At 39.4% G+C, this 17,922-nt stretch overlaps 1 non-coding gene across 1 annotated transcript; it reads right to left on the bottom strand.

The window, feature by feature from the left end:
- Nucleotides 1-10,121: 10,121 nt before the first annotated feature.
- Nucleotides 10,122-10,193, bottom strand: Trnaq-cug (transfer RNA glutamine (anticodon CUG)). The gene has a single exon. It is a non-coding gene; the product is annotated as a tRNA-Gln (tRNA).
- Between the last annotated feature and the right edge of the window lie 7,729 nt (nucleotides 10,194-17,922).

The following is a 17,922-nucleotide window of genomic DNA, read 5'->3' as shown; positions in this document are numbered from 1 at the left end:
AGCACGGATCGAACTCTTGCAACTTAATAAAATGGAAATCAGTCGCTCAAACTAAACTCACTCCGAGGGATAATAACATGCAAATGAAACCGCTGACACTATGCTACACCGCCCATCCACTTACCAATGATCTCCTTGTTTACGTAGGTTCTCTCCTTTTCTTCTTTCTATCTTTCCTTCCTTGCCTTTTTTTTTTTTTTTGTGTGTGTGTATATGCGTGTTACGTAGAGGCTTGGTGGCTTTTTACAGCCTCCCTATATATTTAGGTTAAGTTAGGTTAGGTTTGGTATGATCAGGTGTGTATTTTTTTTTTTTTTTTTTACTCTCCTTGTTTCAGAAATCTGGTAAATATCCCTCTCTTCCTTAAATTACTAACTTGTTTATTTTTTTCTTCACCATTCTTTAATTGATTTCCTTGTTCATATTTTTGTCTTCCTTTCTTTCTTTCTTCAATAGCCAAGTTTTCTTTTTTCATGTACACTTCTTTTCTTCCTTTCTTCTTTCAGTGATCATTTTCATATCTTATTCTTGTTATTTTCTCTTTCCTTTACTTCAGTAATCCCTCCTACTTAAATATTCGTCAGCATTTCCTTTCTTTCGTGTTTTCCTTGTTTATTATATATTCTCTCTCTCTCTCTCTCTCTCTCTCTCTCTCTCTCTCTCTCTCTCTCTCTCTCTCTCTCTCTCTCTCTCTCTCTCTCTTTGTGTGTGTGTTTTTGTGTGTCTGTGTTTGTGTGTGTGTGTGTGTGTGTGTGTGTGTGTGTGTGTGTGTGTGTGTGTGTGTGTGTGTGTGTGTGTGTGTGTGTGTGTTCTTTTCCTTCTTTAAATTTATACATCTTTTTTTTATTATTTCCTCTTTTCTCAGTCAGTATCTTGTTCCCTGAGACATAGCAGAGGACAACAACAAGGAGGAGGAGGAGGAGGAGGAGGAGAAGGAGGAGGAGAGTTTCCTACTAAATCCAGCGCTCACAACTGTTTGGAACATTGTGTATCTCCTTGATACTCTTCCCTTGACACAGATTCCTTCACTCTCTGATTGTATGGACCCTCTCTTGTCCCTTTATTGGCCGTGTCACCCTTGGAACATCCACTCGTACCCTGCTCACGGTGCCTGGGCGTCCATGAAGAGAGGCGTGTGTGCCGGCGTGTGCAGGCGCATGAGTCTCGAGTTGCTGCCTTGATGTAGTGAAGGGCAAGGGGTGTTGATACTGCCTCGTCTTTCCCTTAAACGATCTGCTATGACCTTGGTTACATTTTTTCCTATTTGTTCGATGATAATATTAACGTAATATAAATAAAGGATAAATTAAATGAGTAGATGACGAAAGAGATATTATATATTATGATGGTGACCGACGTCAGTGTTGTGTGTGTGCATAATTCACCCACGGTGCTGAGCATCACATGTCAGACTCATGATCGTCAATACGCAGCAGCAACGTTCCAGACGGCGCTTTCAGTTCATATACTCGTCCGATTTATGTGTAAGGGTGAGATTTTTCAATACACACTCCACTCTTGCTCAAGGAGAGCAACCGCTCAGTCACTAGTGAAAAAATCTTTGCATCTTAAACATTATTATGAGGCTAGCGACAAGTGTATGTGTGTGTGTGTGTGTGTGTGTGTGTGTGTGTGTGTGTGTGTGGCAAGGGCAGCAGCTGGCCATGGGAAGCAGACAATCACTTCAAGGAGAACGTGATGCTGGAGATGAGATGATTGCGTCCGCTGCGAGAACCATCTGATAACAAATACAAGTCGAGTCTATTATGCCAAGTGTGGCTGTTAAGTATATGTACACTTGTTATAAATCATGCAGTAATAACCTGTAATTATACTTCCATCTTTGCAACTTGTCCTACTGAAGCTATAACTTATCCTTGACAAGTTATCCAGGGTCACTTCCACACACCTTCAACGTGAATGCAACCTATGATGCATAAAAATCACTTGATAACATATTACTATTTAAATGGCCACAACAATACGCAGCATCCCTAACCTTTTCTAACATATCAGAAAGCAAATCACAACAATTCCGAGAACTTCCCCGCAACATATTTGTTTGTTGCCAGGCGCCACTCACACAATGCAAGCGATGTTATTATCAAGAGGCAGGGGGAGAAAAGTAACAAGTGCATTGCAAACGTGGCGCAATGATGAAAGAGGAGTGACGGAGACTCGTATTCTTCAACGCTTTGTTCCCTCTTCATAACTATTCTTAAAGGGCACAGAGATGATTACTTAGATTCTCATGTCGCATTTATAGGGAAAATTGTTTATCCTTACAATCATGACGAAACCATCCTTGGAACTCCTAATAACTTCCACTAGAAACTTTTAAATATAGTCGAGATAAGAAACAGAGACGTTTCACAATACGGAGCTAAAATTTCATTAAACAATACTTGAGGTCATTCTTAACGGCAAGATAACGGGGGATGAGTGACTGTAATAATTAAGAGGAGTATATATATTCATTCGTCACCACTTAATGGTTGCAGTGAATGGTAATGTATTCTAAGACTTATCGTATTCGTTGAATTTGTTGGCAGAGCCAGTTGAAGCTGTCTTTTTTACAGTTTCTTATCCATCTTTCTGTACTTTTATTTTCATCTAACGATCCTAAGGTCAAAATATGTTTGTCTTCATGCTAAATTTAATTTGTGTATAATATCAGAACTGTGGCTTACACACTTACACACACACACACACACACACACACACACACACACACACACACACACACACACACACACACACACACACACACACACACACACACACGAAATTTTTCCACTGATGATGCAAAATTCTTGTTAAGCTAATACCAAAATCATGGAAAGACCGTTGAAAACCCTAATCACTTCCACTGAAGCCTGTTAAAAAGCAATCGAGGTGAGACGCTGAAACGCTTGATAATACTGTCATGCTCTACACTTTGGCTTGGCGGGGGAGAGCAGGGAGTACAGAAATGCCTTCTTGGTCATCAATTAGTCTTTATTTAGGCATTAGTTTTCGAACATTATCTTATTACGCTTTACATCCTCTTCTTATATGCGTCTTCTTTCCCTTGTGCCTCATCCTTCTTCACCTCCGTAAGCCCTCATTAAGGATACCAAGAAGGTCCAAAGCAATTTAAACTTTTCACTATACATTTTAATGAAATTGGACCCTCTTCGCTTTTTTTCCCCTTCTTCCTTTTTACGATCTTTTTTTTAATATTCCTCGTCTTTATTTAATCTTACCATGATTTATTATTTACTGCCTTACATATTTTACTGTTTTTCTTTCTTTTTGTTATCTTTTAATCCCCTTTCTCTTGTGAGGCTGAAAGTGGTTGTAGTGGTGGTGGTGGTGGTGGTGACTGATGATGATGATGGTGATGATATAAGTGAAGGTGATGATGATGGTGATAGTAATGGAAATAGTGGTAATAATGGTGATGCTAGTGATGGCAATGATGATGATGGCGTTATTAACGATAATACTGATGGCCGTAGTAATGATGATGATTGTCGTGAAGGTGAGTAATTGTGATAATGGTGATGATGGAGATAATGACGATGGTGATGGTCTGGAGGGTCACACTCATGTTAGTGACGGTGAAGATGACTATGGGGAGGAAGATGCTGATGATGGTGGTAATATGACACTGTCCAAGAATAGTGAAGATAGGAAAGGTCACTATCTCCATTAAGTTTCTCTCTCTCTCTCTCTCTCTCTCTCTCTCTCTCTCTCTCTCTCTCTCTCTCTCTCTCTCTCTCTCTCTCATGATGCCTTGCTACTCAGGCACTTACTCAGTATCATTTAATTCGGAGGAAAATAAATAATGAAGGAAAACTGTGTCCTTAATTTTGCAAGCATCATTACCTTCTAATGCACGTCTTTATGTTTTCGTCCTCAACACCCTCAGCGCAGAGAGAGAGAGAGAGAGAGAGAGAGAGAGAGAGAGAGAGAGAGAGAGAGAGAGAGAGAGAGAGAGAGAGAGAGAGAGAGAGAGAGAATTTATATACCAATACAATGTGTCTTCTGTACATCTATTACCACCTCTAATCCATCCGATCTTAAAGTTTTCTCTCGTATTCAAATGAAAACATAGCTGTAAAAGCCAAAATCACTCTTTCATGTCCTTATTTGTGTTCCAGTTCTGCCTCACTTCCTTCTCGTATCATAATGTATCTAATTTGAATCTATTACTGTGATCTACTTAAATCACTGCAAGGTTAAAATCTGCTTGTCCTGCACACTTCACCGTTCTAGCAAGTACTGATTCAACTTAGCATTTTTTTTATAAGCACTCTCAGACCTGACAGTAAACACCCAATGATGATGCTACAGTAACGAAAGCAAAACAGTTACATTAATATATTCAGTCCAGTGAGTCTTAAGAAAGTAAAGTATTTTCAGCAAACGATAATAATTTCGGATCGTTTATATTTTAATTCATTCAATTGTTATATATATTTCAGCATTTTTTTGCCCTTGACGAGACTCCTTGACACGTAAGAACAAAAAATAAATAAATAGGTAGATAAGATAGCATAAAGTTGCAGTGTGCCATGGATAAAATGCCGAGTCTAACCTCTGTAGAAGGGAAGCTCCTCATTCACTCAATCGCTCACTCTGCTACACACTCTCTTGCACGCTTTCCTGTCTCATTCCTAACTGGGACAGACATCGACAGGACTTTACAGTTTTCCTTTCGGTGCCAAAATTTCAGTCTCCATCAACAAGACTTCAACTTTTACAAAACTTTCCTAACTTTCCTCATCGGCTGTGAACCGGAGAGCTCAGCAACCCTCATTTGTTGACTAACTGATCCGAGAAAGACACCAAAAAAAGAATAATTTCTTTTCTCTTACCATTAAAGTTAAGTTACACAATTCATCCATATATATATATATATATATATATATATATATATATATATATATATATATATATATATATATATATATATATATATATATATATATATATATATATATATATATATATATATATATATATATATATAAAGACATGCATTTTGAAGTTATATGCTCAAGAAAGAAGTTTATAATGAGGAGAATTAAAAGAAAAATAATAATCTTTCTATGAAGACTTTTTCTTTTCTTTGATCACTTGCAACTTTCTAGACACTTTTGTACTATAATCTCTTAGATATTTTGTAGCGTAGAAAAGACAAAACCAACCTAATATACACATTGTGGTCATGTAAACCACTTTTCCACAGGGCTCAGTGTCAACGAAAGACCATAAAAACAAATGAACAAAGCTTAAATTAAACAACTTTCAGACAATAAGGGAGAAACACGTAGGTATTTTGCGCATATATTCAAGGCAAGTTTGACGGGATCACGTTTGGCATACATTTAAGGTAAGATCGATATATATTTAAGGTAACATAGGCTGGATCACGTTTATACAGCATCAGCAAGTCTGGCCGCGGTTTGGTCTGTATTATGCAAGGCTACACGTTATGTTCCCGAATCACGTGTGTGAGACGAAGGGTCTGTTGCCAGTCATGTGGACATCAAAGGCGAGGATACCTATTTGTTTTATCGCAATTGAAAACTCTTGCTAGTTCTTGTATTGCATTCTGGGTTTGTTCCTGTTGCTATTTATTATTATGCTGATTCTGTCCCTACAGCTACGACTACTGTTTCTGCTTCACTGATGCTATTACTATTACTACCACTGCTTCTGCTGCTACTACTACTACTACTACTACTACTACTACTACTACTACTGCTACTATTACTACTACTACTACTGCTACTACTACTACTACTTCTTCTACTACCACTACCACGGCTACTACTATCATTGATAATAATAATAATAATAATAATAATAATAATAATAATAATGATAATGATAATATTAATAATAATAATAATAATAATAATAATAATAATAATAATAATAATAATAATAATAATAACAATAAGAATAATAATAATAATGATGCCATCACTATAGCAACAATCACCTCCATCACCATGAACACCACCACCACCACTATTACCACTACTACTAACTATTACTACTACTACTACTACTACTACTACTACTACCACCACCACCACCACTACTTTCCATGACCTGCATCAATACAGATCTGCTTCGTAATTACGATTCTTTAATATTTTATAACTCGGTTCATTGACCTCCATCACCCCAATGGCTGCGATTTCCTATATGACCTTTCCTATTTGTGCCTAATTTTTGCAATTACTTTAACGAGATCTAAACTCCTGAATTAGCGTTTTATTTATCGTTAATAGTGCTAATAACTAATATCGCTATGACCGCTACTGTTACTGATACTACTACTACTACTACTATTACCACTACTACTACCACCACCGCTATTACTACTACTACTACTACTACTACTACTACTACTACTACTACTACTACTATTACTACTACTACTACTACTACTATTACTACTACTATTACAACTGCTACTACAGGTCTCGTTGTTAGGAGGTACAGTTTGTATGTGTATCTTCTTATGTTTCATTTTGTTGTAATCTCATGAATATAAACCATCTGAAATCTATTCCGCTTGAAATTCATGCGCTACTACTATTCATGCTATCGCGCACGACTGCTACAACAAAAAATATATAATAACAACTGCTATTTCTATTACTACTACTACTACTACTACTACTACTACTACTACTACTACTACTACTATCACTACTACTACTATTGCTGCTGCTGCTACTACTAAATAAATCCTCATTTACGAAGGAAAGTTATGCGTCACGTCAAGGAGTGCCTTCTTGGGGTTAGTGACCGAATGACTGACAGAAAATTTTGGCGTCGCAACAGGAAGGTTACATTGACACTGATCGAGGTCAGTGAGCGAAGGTGAATATTTAAACGGTCAGTACCCCCTTAGAAACAACCGCGTGTTTGGCTGTAGGTACGTTAGTCGCGTGTTCATTGCCTAGAGGGGAAGATTGACCATTCAGATAAGCAGTTACATTTACACCCCTCATTGTAACCGATCCAAATTTCTCAGTTCAGAGTTCCTATAAACTATTCTGCCATATTGTCAGTGTTTTGTAGTATTATATCAGTATTGTATTGTGTGTGTGTGTTTATGTGTTTTGTGATGTTTGTTTTTGTTGTTACATTAGCATTTTATTATGTTCTCCCACCGTTCCTTTCTGTTCTGACTATCGCGTCTCGTTATTCATTATTCTTTTGTCTCATTTTCTGACTATTTTGTCGTGTTCTCTTATTGCATTGTTATCATTGTTATCTATTATATTCTTTTACCTCACTGTTCCATCTTGTCCTCCCTCCACCTCTACCACTCATTCACTCATCCTATTATGTTCTAAATTTTCTATCTTTTCTACTCTTATCACTCTATCTTGTTCTTTCACTATTGTCTTCTCTTCTTTTACGTAATTTACCAGATACACTTGCTATAGACCAACAAGACCACTGCTATCTATTCCCCCAGTGTATTTCAGCGTAATTATGTCTTTTTCCAACTTAGTCCATTGGCCCAAGCTCGGCAGTGACTGGTCATCTTCCATTTTTAATTCCTCTATTTTTAACCTTACTTTTACGCATAATTGCAGATGCAGGGTGAACATAATTTCTCGTGCATGCAGCTGTCTGCGTCCACCTCGGCCTCCACACCCAGGACGGCAATGTTTAGATTGTAGGATGTACCTAACCTGTTCCATTGACTTAGTGCACATCAACATAGCCGTCAAGAAAACATACATCTCAGACCAGAAATCTTTACATATCAAGGCAAATTCCGATCAGTTCCAATGTTTTTATCTGCTGAGTCCAAAGCTGAGACTCCTAGTTTGTTAAACGCTCTCAAGGTCGTTAACAATTCTTACGAATACACCCCCTGCTTCCTAGCTCTTGCTTCTTTTCTGTTACTGCCACATCCAAATTACTATGGTTCCTTTAACACAGGAAAATGAAATGAGTCTTGCCCTCCAGATGAACATGTGTTGAAAATCTGTATCCTAATCTCCGTTGTTTCTCTGCTTCTTGGTCGTTGCTTTTCTGGTGTTGCTTCCAAGACACTTTCGGTCCGACATAGAGAAATGAGTCTTCTTAAAACATATGATCTATTCTTGTTCATTGCTTTTATTCTTGTTTCGGTAACATTTGCGTGTAAACGCTATAGAGGTTGAGAGTGCTGGTCTAGGCAATAGCTCCTTTATATATATATATATATATATATATATATATATATATATATATATATATATATATATATATATATATATATATATATATATATATATATATATATATATATATATATATATATATATATATATATATATATATATATATATATATATATATATATATATCATCATCACACATGCCAAAACGTTCAAGGGAAGGTTTTCAGCGGCAGCAGGCCATGGGATCACCCACGAGTATCCATAAGTTGAAGAAGGTTCTTGTTCGTGTCTTGTGTCGTTGTCTTCGATCGTGAAACTATCAGAGAGCTCCGGGACTTTCATGAGCTCCTATAGACGCCACTTAAAAATTCCTGTCACTCCCACTACCGAGGGAGGCCAAACATCCAAGGCTCCAAGAAATAAGCCTACAGGCCGACCATCCAAGCCTCCAGGAAGAAAACTTAAAGGCGCGATAGGCTCAAAGAAAAAAGAAAAGGAAAAAAAGTGGACAGCCCTACTACCAATAACTCCCAGTCGGACATCGCTGAATACGTTTGCTGTCACTCGGGTCAGTCGTTCTCCTTTTGACTTATGAGTATTTTCCTTATAATCTATACCATTCGGCCCTCGTTTCATCACGCTACATACACACGAAGCCTTTGGAATTACAATGGGTCATGAGGGCGACACAACATGCAGCATGAAAATGGCAGGTACGTTAGAATTTGCGAAATAAAAGACGTAATTCTCAAACCTATCGTCAACTTACCTCAATTACTCATACAGTACTACATCATCAATTAAAAATAAACACTCATGAGAAACTGACTAATCACGTGTGGCCCTTGAAAAGAGTCCTACTGAAAGAACAAAGCGTGTTATCCTTTTACTGCTATGTTCGCCTTTGATTAACACTCATAGCCTTGTAAAAATAGATTGTTTACATGGACTCAGAGAGAGAGAGAGAGAGAGAGAGAGAGAGAGAGAGAGAGAGAGAGAGAGAGGAGAAAAGAAAAGAGAGATAATCTTGGCTTTCTACGGTACATAACTAGACTGAAGTACAAGATTAAGTGTCATAAAAACTGAAGATAATTACATGGAAAAAATCGTCCAGCAGTGAAAGGTTTTAGTGACTTGGATCGTGAGTGACCCAAGTAAAGCATGAGAGAAAACACGTTGGCTGCATATAACTAAGTGAGATTTGGTGGCGATAATCTGGAGCTGGTCAAACTGTGTCATCATCTAAGGCATTTCACATCGTCTGATCTCAATATAAATAAACTATGATGAGTTTCCCTGATATGGAGTATTTTTTATTTATTTATTTATTTATTTTTTTTTTTTTTAGTTTCTTTGATGCTGATTGACAACAGGATAACTGGGTATGTTATAAACCTTTTTTTTTTTTTTATTTATTTGAGGTTGAAGTGACAAAATGCTCTCAATTCGCCTTTCAAATGATACAACGTTGTTCGTGCATGAATCTGACTTTTCTCCTCCCAATGAAACAGAACTGGGATGGATAGGCAAAGGTCGCCCGCAGTGCACCAACTCTTGATTTTTTGTAGATGTTAATGCCAAGTCCCTGAACTCCTTACTACATTCCTACCTGAAGATACGATTTATGATAGGAAGTGAATTATCACCAGCCACTTGCTAATGACTTGAAAAAATGCCCATCTTAGAAACCCTCGTTTTTTTTTTCGTTTTTTTTTTAATGACGATATGTAAATGGTCACGGCGCCCCTCAGAGCTGCTCATTGCACCTCACAAAGGAAGATAGGAGAGATGGTAGCAAGCGATGAGCTTCAACCATTTGGCATTCAATGAAAATATCGTCAGATTCCGTCGGGATTCGAACTCCAGTCCAGCGAATTTACCGATCCCAGGTTCAGGCCACCGAGCCACCACCTCCCTAAAAATATCACACTCAGGTCCCACCGAGACTCGAACTCGGATTGCTGGATTCAGAGTCCAGAGTGCTAGCCATTACACCATGGGACCACTGACGAAATAGAATGGTCTAGGCAGACCATTGTATTCTCTATCTTCCACTGACAAACAAAATCCTATAATTGATAAGTGTTGTGTTTTGTCCTGATCTGAAGCAGGTTTAGAGAATAGTTTTGAAAACCACCATTTACATTTAAAGGAGCGATCAGTCCTGAATTGATTAAGAGTAAAAGAAGTGGTCGGGTTCTTCAAACCTTTACTTGTCAATGGTTCTGAGTAAATATCTTGCAAGTGTTACCTAAAACGAGACAGGTCCCACACTCCTATAAAGAGTGAAACATTTGATATTTCTTAATGTACTTGTATAATTACATGATTTTTTTTTTTTATAATTCTACATATATGTCTCAAGATAGTTATGTACTACACGTGAAGAAGAGATTCAGATAGTTTAGAAAGAGCAGAATGTGGGAAGGAGAAAGATGGAATTGAACATTGCTGGAAGGAGGCAGACTGAGGAAGAGATGGAAGGACCGCACAGGGGAAGAGCGAGAGGTTTGGCTGTAGAACAGGTGGAGGACTCGTGGGGCCCACCAATCCCATATATGAACATGGAAAAAGGTGCAGGAAAAAGAAAAATGTAGTTATAGACAAAGGAATTCAATCGTTTCAGGCTTAAATATGTATATTTATGTAATAGTATATGTGAATATCTGTGAATTTAGGATTTAGTGGGTACAATGTGTGTGTGTGTGTGTGTGTGTGTGTGTGTGTGTGTGTGTGTGTGTGTGTGTGTGTGTGTGTGTGTGTGTGTGTGTGTGTGTGTGGTTTAATGTTAGTACCAGTGCTATCGAACACTTGGTAGTATTGAATATTGGATAGCTAATCATCTGGTCTACTTGGTGTATACGTAAATTACACTGTTCTGTGAAATGATGTACTGAAATTAAAGGCACAGCTACTGCTACCACCACCACTACTTGCACCACTATCACTTCTACTACTACTACTACTACTATTACTACTACTGTTACTGCTAGTCAATAGTGAAATCGCATATCGCAGTCACTCCCACTGTCCTTTACATTTCTCCTCATTCTTAAATCCTCTAATGCATTGACAGACTCTTCTTAAAATAACATAGCTGATAGATTCTTAGCAGATACTGAGGGAGAGACACTAAGCACAATGATGTGTGGCATGTTACTACTACTACTACGACTACTACTACTACTACTGTTGCTGTTACTGCCAACGAACCCTAAACATTATATTAAACGTGATTATATGCTCCCTTCAAGCCATCCCCTACTTCCTTCAGGCTGTGTTGGGAGTTACCTCGACCCTCTTCTTCTTGTCAGTCTCTCGTTAATCAGGCGGCTGATCATCTTTTTTCCGTACTTCTTGGTAATACATATTTGCTTGTTACCTTCCCCTCTACCAGTTTGTTAGGTTATGGGACAGTGTTGTTCTCCCTTCCTCCCTCATCCTCCCTATCCATTCACTCCCCTCCTCTACTCCACTTTTCCTCTTGTTTCTTCCCCCTTTCTCTGTTCCATCTTTCTCTCTCTGACTTCCCTATCTCCTTCCCTCTTCTTTTGCAGTCCTCACCTCTTTACTATACCTATTACCTTCACTTTTCTTTCCTCTCTTGTTCCTTCCCACCTCTTCCTCTATAATTATCCTCTTTCCTTTCTCTCTCCTTCCCTCCTCTTTTGCAGTCCTCATTTCCTTACTCTCACCGTCTGCCAATCCTATTATCTTGACTCTCCTTATTCTCCTGTTCCTTTCTCTCTCTTTCTCTCTCTCTCTCTCTCTCTCTCTCTCTCTCTCTCTCTCTCTCTCTCTCTCTCTCTCTCTCTCTCTCTCTGTCTGTCTCTCTTTCTCTCTCTCTTCTCTTCTCTTTAGCAATCGCCGTGCATCTCTTCACTCTCCCGTCCGTCAGGCCTATTATACCTTCGCTCTCGCTCACCGCCCTGTCGTCTCTAATTTGTGAGCTTCAGGTGTTTCCATATATTCCGTGGTACTCTGTCTACTCTCATCCTCGTCCCGTCGCGACATGTCATCTGCAGCAAGTTATCTCCCTCCTTTCATCATCATGAGTGCTGGCCTGGTTCCTCACGTCGCCGACACAAAGAGCCTATATCTCCCACGTCAAGGTGTTGCTGTGTGTATGGGGTAGACAGAAGAGACATGTCGGAGGGGTCCTTGAAGTGTCCGATACCGACGGCGACGGCGGCGCTCGATATGGGCGGCTTTTTTTAGCCCGTCATCGAGACAGTTTGGCCGCTCCGGCACACTGCACGCTACATAGTGAAAGGTGGTTGTTGCTGGGCGCTTTGCCTGTTTACAGACTCTATGTGGGATTCTTCAGGGGATCTGTGAGAGTAAATTAAACTCTGTCTCGGAAATGTTGTTCGTTACTTTTCGAGGGCGGCAAGTTAATGGGTATTTCCGTCTATTTTTTGTCCTCTTGGCTGGTCTCTTGGATTGTAGTAGTTAATTAATTTCAAAAGCCTCACACACCGTTTACCTCACTACAGATCACCAGTAGCCACTAGTCGATTACTATAGTCGGTAACTACAACAGAAACCTGCATTTCAGCGCCGCCGCTCCTCATACTTTGGACAGCTCGCGGCGGGATCGATCGACATGTTCCATGCTGCCGGGAAGTTTGCGGACATCCTCTTTGGTTTCCATCGCTGGGGGCTGTCAATTACACAGGTAGAACTTCAAGAACATAATTGATTCCCGAGCCCATGTAACTAGATATCCACGGAATTGATATCCACTGTCTGCACCCGCAACAGTTCTTGATCAGTTCAGTCTCACGAAGGAATCGCTTGCTGAACACGATGCCATCCGCAACAGGTGCAAAGCTAACTTTTGCATATGTAAAAATTATAGAAATTTCCTTCTCACATTACAAGTCCCACATCTGATCACTACGTTTGAAAGAGTTTCGTGGAGTCTGTGCAATTCATATAGACCATTTCTTGAGTTGCGTTGCATGAAGTCCTTTCACTGCTACTGGACACATCTTTCCTTCATTACTAACCCCTCTGAGACATTTTTTCGTGATCTACAACCACCTTTAAACATTATACTGGCTAGAAATTGCAAAGTCTACTCTTTTCTATACTCATATTTTTTTTGTAGCTGTTTATAAAGATTCCATACATCGATTTTAGTGCGAAGAATTTCTGTATATGGCAGTGAAAGGATTAAGTCCAACATCCTTACGAGGACAGTCGAGGTTACAAGAGTCGCACATCATCATCATCATCATCATCATCATCATCATCATCACCACCACCACCACCACCACCACCACAACCACCATCAGCCTCTATGCTACCACTACAAGACAAAGCCTTCTCCCAATCTGCATCTGTCTTTCTGCTAAAAAGACTTCCAGGCTTCCACACCAACCCAGCAAAACCTCTAATCCCATTTTCTTTTTTCCCTTTATGTTATTTCCCTGTAAGTTCTGCCTTTATTTCACCATTCTTAGATTACCTCTCTACGCATCTGATTCCCCCACTCTGTTACCTGTTCAGCGAACGTCGTGTCCTGCCCGTGTTACAGTCAGGTAAGGTCACTGGATACACGCCGGACGCGCCTAGCGAAGGGCAGCACGCTACAGTGTATTACTTCATTGATACCCTGACAGTATTCCTATAAAGCGTAACGCATGGATCCATAAATTATTTGTTATGATATTATTTGATGCTTCCGCTCACTGGTATTACTAGCAGCGGGGCACCCTAGAGAGTTTCAAAATTGGTAGTTTTTTTTTTCTATATACTTATATATATATATATATATATATATATATATATATATATATATATATATATATATATATATATATATATATATATATATATATATATATATATATATATATATATATATTGAATAATGAGCTTTTTTTGTTGTTGTTTTTGTTTCGTTGTCGAAATTCAAATGAGATTGGTTTATTGTCTCATTATATAGATATATTCATGTTAATCTTTTATAACTGTAATAGTAATAGTTTTGGTGGTATTATCATTATTATTGTAATTATTATTATTATTATTATTATTATTATTAGCAGCAGCAGCACCAGTAGTAGTGATAGTAATAGTTGTTGTTATTGTTGTTGTTGTTGTTGTTGTTGTTGTTGTTGTTGTTGTTGTTGTTGTTATTGTTGTTGTTGTTGTTGCTGTATTAGTAGTAACAACAATAGTAACAACAATAATAACAACCCCTGCAGCATTCAAAATACACCTATAGCGCCACTACAAGACCTGCACACCATAGAGACACACTGGATATCACACACCCACAGCACACACGTATACTTTCCTGTGTCAGAATGAGAAAATCCACACACAAGGCTATTTGTCAAAGTACCCTTGCATAAAATACCACCACCATTACTAATGCATATCATCCCCCGTGAGTGTGAGGGGAGTAGCTGAAGCAATAATCACCTCAATTATACGAGGGAATGTTAATGAGAGCCGCAGCGTAGCCTGACAAGTGTGAGGACAGGGTGAGTGATTACCCTGGGAGAAACTCGAGGTCGTTGTTGTGATGCATTTTGGGTTCCCGTAGAGGACTGCTTTCAAAGACCACAGAGATGATTAGTTGGGTTATCGTGGATGTATTTCTACTGATGATTCAGAATCCTTAAACTACTCACAAGAATCTTGAAGACATTCTTGAAAGGAATGCAATAACTTTTAGTCTGTTTTGTTAAAATTAGTCAAGATGAGACAGAGAAATGTTTAAGAATGCGGTTTTCAAAAGCCGCAACGATAACTGTTTTTTTTTTTTCTTTTCAGAATCCTTCTTAACCATTTCGCTGCGATATACAGAAATTCTTAGCACTAAAAACAACGTATAAAATCTTTATAAGCACTTACAAGAAAGCCGGAGATAATTTTTTTTTATAGAGTATATTTTGTAATTTCAAGCCAGGACAATGGAGGTGGTTCTCGAACAAGAAAAAAAGTCTCAATTAGTAATGAAGGAAAGATGTGTCAAAAAGCAGCGAAAGGGTTAAAACATTGCTGGAATAGTGAAAACACAATTTAAAAAAAACCACAACTTCCACTAGAACCTGTTAAAATTAGTGACGATGAGACGCCGAACTTTTCAAGAATAGGGTTTGCAGAGACTGCAAAGATGATTAGTCGAGTTCCCATGGGTGCTTTCCCCAGTAGTGGTGCACAATCCTTTCAGCTATGGGTGGATTCATGAAAACAGCCTTGAAAAGTTCATTAATCTCCATTAAAGCATTTTAAAGTCATTCAAGACCGGACGCAGGAAGGCTTGAGAAACTACACGAGAGCCTCAGACTATTGGTAACAAAGCCCACCCCCGTAGCGTGGACCCTCGTAAATAATCAAGACTTATGCACTACTTTCCAATATACATTTAACTTCATACGGACTTTCAAATAGCCACTCACGAGGCAAGTCCCGTGAAGCGCAGATGGGGCATCGATAGCAACAGTGGGACAAGTACAGCCACTCTATAATAGTAGCGTTACGTAACACACGATATGGCGCAGACGAGTCGTCCTGTTTATGCAACGAGGGGTCTGGTCAAACAGGCAGTGAATGAAATGTCGTTATGAGATGGTGATGGTAGGGGTGGGTGTGATAGTGGTGGTGACGGTGGTAGTAGTGGTGGTGGTGGTGGTGGTGGTGATAGCGGTGGTGGTGGTTATAGTAGTAGTAGTAGTAGTAGTAGTAGTAGTAGTAGTAGTAGTAGTAGTAGTAGTAGTAGTAGTAGTGGTAGTAGTAGTAGTAGCAGTAGTAATAGTAGGAGGAGGAGGAGGAGGAGGAGGACTAGTAAAAATAGGTGTAGGAGTTGTTGTTCTTGTCGGTGTTTTTTTTTTTTTCTTATGTAGGAAGGATACTGACCAAGGGCAACAAAAATCTAATAAAAAAAATGCCCACTGAAATGCCAGTCCCAAAAAAGGGTCAAAGCAGTGGTCAAAAATTGGTGGATAAGTGTCTTGAAACCTCCCTCTTGAAGGAATTCAAGTCATAGGAAGGTGGAAATACAGAAGCAGGCAGGGAGTTCCAGAGTTTACCAGAGAAAGAGATGAATGATTGAGAATACTGGTTAACTCTTGTGTTAGAGAGGTGGACAGAATAGGGGTGAGAGAAAGAAGAAAGTCTTGTGCAGCGAGGCCGCGGAAGGAGGGGAGGCATGCAGTTAGCAAGATCAGAAGAGCAGTTGGCATGAAAATAGCGGTAGAAGACAGCTAGATATGCAACATTGCGGCGGTGAGAGAGAGGCTGAAGACAGTCAGTTAGAGGAGAGGAGTTGATGAGATGAAAAGCTTTTGATTCCACCCTGTCTAGAAGAGCAGTATGAGTGGAACCCCCCCCCCCCAGACATGTGAAGCATACTCCATACATGGACGGATAAGGCCCTTGTACAGAGTTAGCAGCTGGGAGGGTGAGAAAAACTGGCGGAGACGTCTCAGAACGCTAAAACTTCATAGAAGCTGTTTTAGCTAGAGATGAGATGTAAAGTTTCTAGTTCAGATTATAAGTAAAGGACAGACCGAGGATGTTCAGTGTAGAAGAGGGGGAGAGTTGAGTGTCATTGAAGAAGAGGGGATAGATGTCTGGAAGGGTGTGTCGAGTTGATAGATGGAGGAATTGAGTTTTTGAGGCATTGAACAATACCAAGTTTGCTCTGCCCCAATCAGAAATTTTAGAAAGATCAGAAGTCAAGCGTTCTGTGGCTTCCCTGCGTGAAATGTTTATTTCCTGAAGGGTTGGACGTCTATGAAAAGACGTGGAAAAGTGCTGGGTGGTATCATCAGCGTAGGAGTGGATAGGACAAGAAGTTTGGTTTAGAAGATCATTAATGAATAACAAGAAGAGAGTAGGTGACAGGACAGAACCCTGAGGAACATCACTGTTAATAGATTTAGGAGAAGAACAGTGACCGTCTACCACAGCAGCAATTGAACGGTCAGAAAGGAAACTTGAGATGAAGTTAAAGAGAGAAGGATAGAAGCCGTAGGAGGGTAGTTTGGAAAGCAAAGCTTTGTGCTAGACTATCAAAAGCTTTTGATATGTCCAAAGCAACAGCAAAAGTTTCACCAAAATCTCTAAAAGGGGATGACCAAGACTCAGTAAGGAAAGTCAGAAGATCACCAGTAGAGCGGCCTTGACGGGACCCATACTGGCGATCAGATAGAAGGTTGTGAAGTGATAGATGTTTAAGAATCTTCCTGTTGAGGATAGATTCAAAAACTTTAGATAGGCAGGAAATTAAAGCAGTAGGACGGTAGTTTGAGGAATTAGAACGGTCACCCTTTTAGGAACAGGCTGAATGTAGGCAAACTTCCAGCAAGAAGGAAAGGTAGATGTTGACAGACAGAGCTGAAAGAGGTTGACTAGGCAAGGTGCAAGCACGAAGGCAGAGTTTCGGAGAACAATAGGAGGGACCCCATCAGGTCCATAAGCCTTCCGAGGGTTTAGGCCAGCAAGGGCATGGAAAACATCATTGCGAAGAATTTTAATAGGTAGCATGAAGTAGTCAGAGGGTGGAGGAGAGGGAGGAACAAGCCCAGAATCGTCCAAGGTAGAGTTTTTAGCAAAGGTTTGAGCGAAGAGTTCAGCTTTAGAAATAGATGTGACAGCAGTGGTGCCATCTGGTTGAAATAAAGGAGGGAAAGAAGAAGAAGCAAAGTTATTGGAGATATTTTTGGCTAGATGCCAGAAGTCACGAGGGGAGTTAGATCTTGAAAGGTTTTGA

This window comes from Scylla paramamosain, chromosome 21, assembly GCF_035594125.1.
Source record: "Scylla paramamosain isolate STU-SP2022 chromosome 21, ASM3559412v1, whole genome shotgun sequence".
Classification (NCBI taxonomy): Eukaryota; Metazoa; Arthropoda; class Malacostraca; order Decapoda; family Portunidae; genus Scylla; species Scylla paramamosain.
The sequence above is the reverse complement of the archived record's forward strand: the minus strand, read 5'-3'. Positions and strand labels throughout refer to the sequence as shown.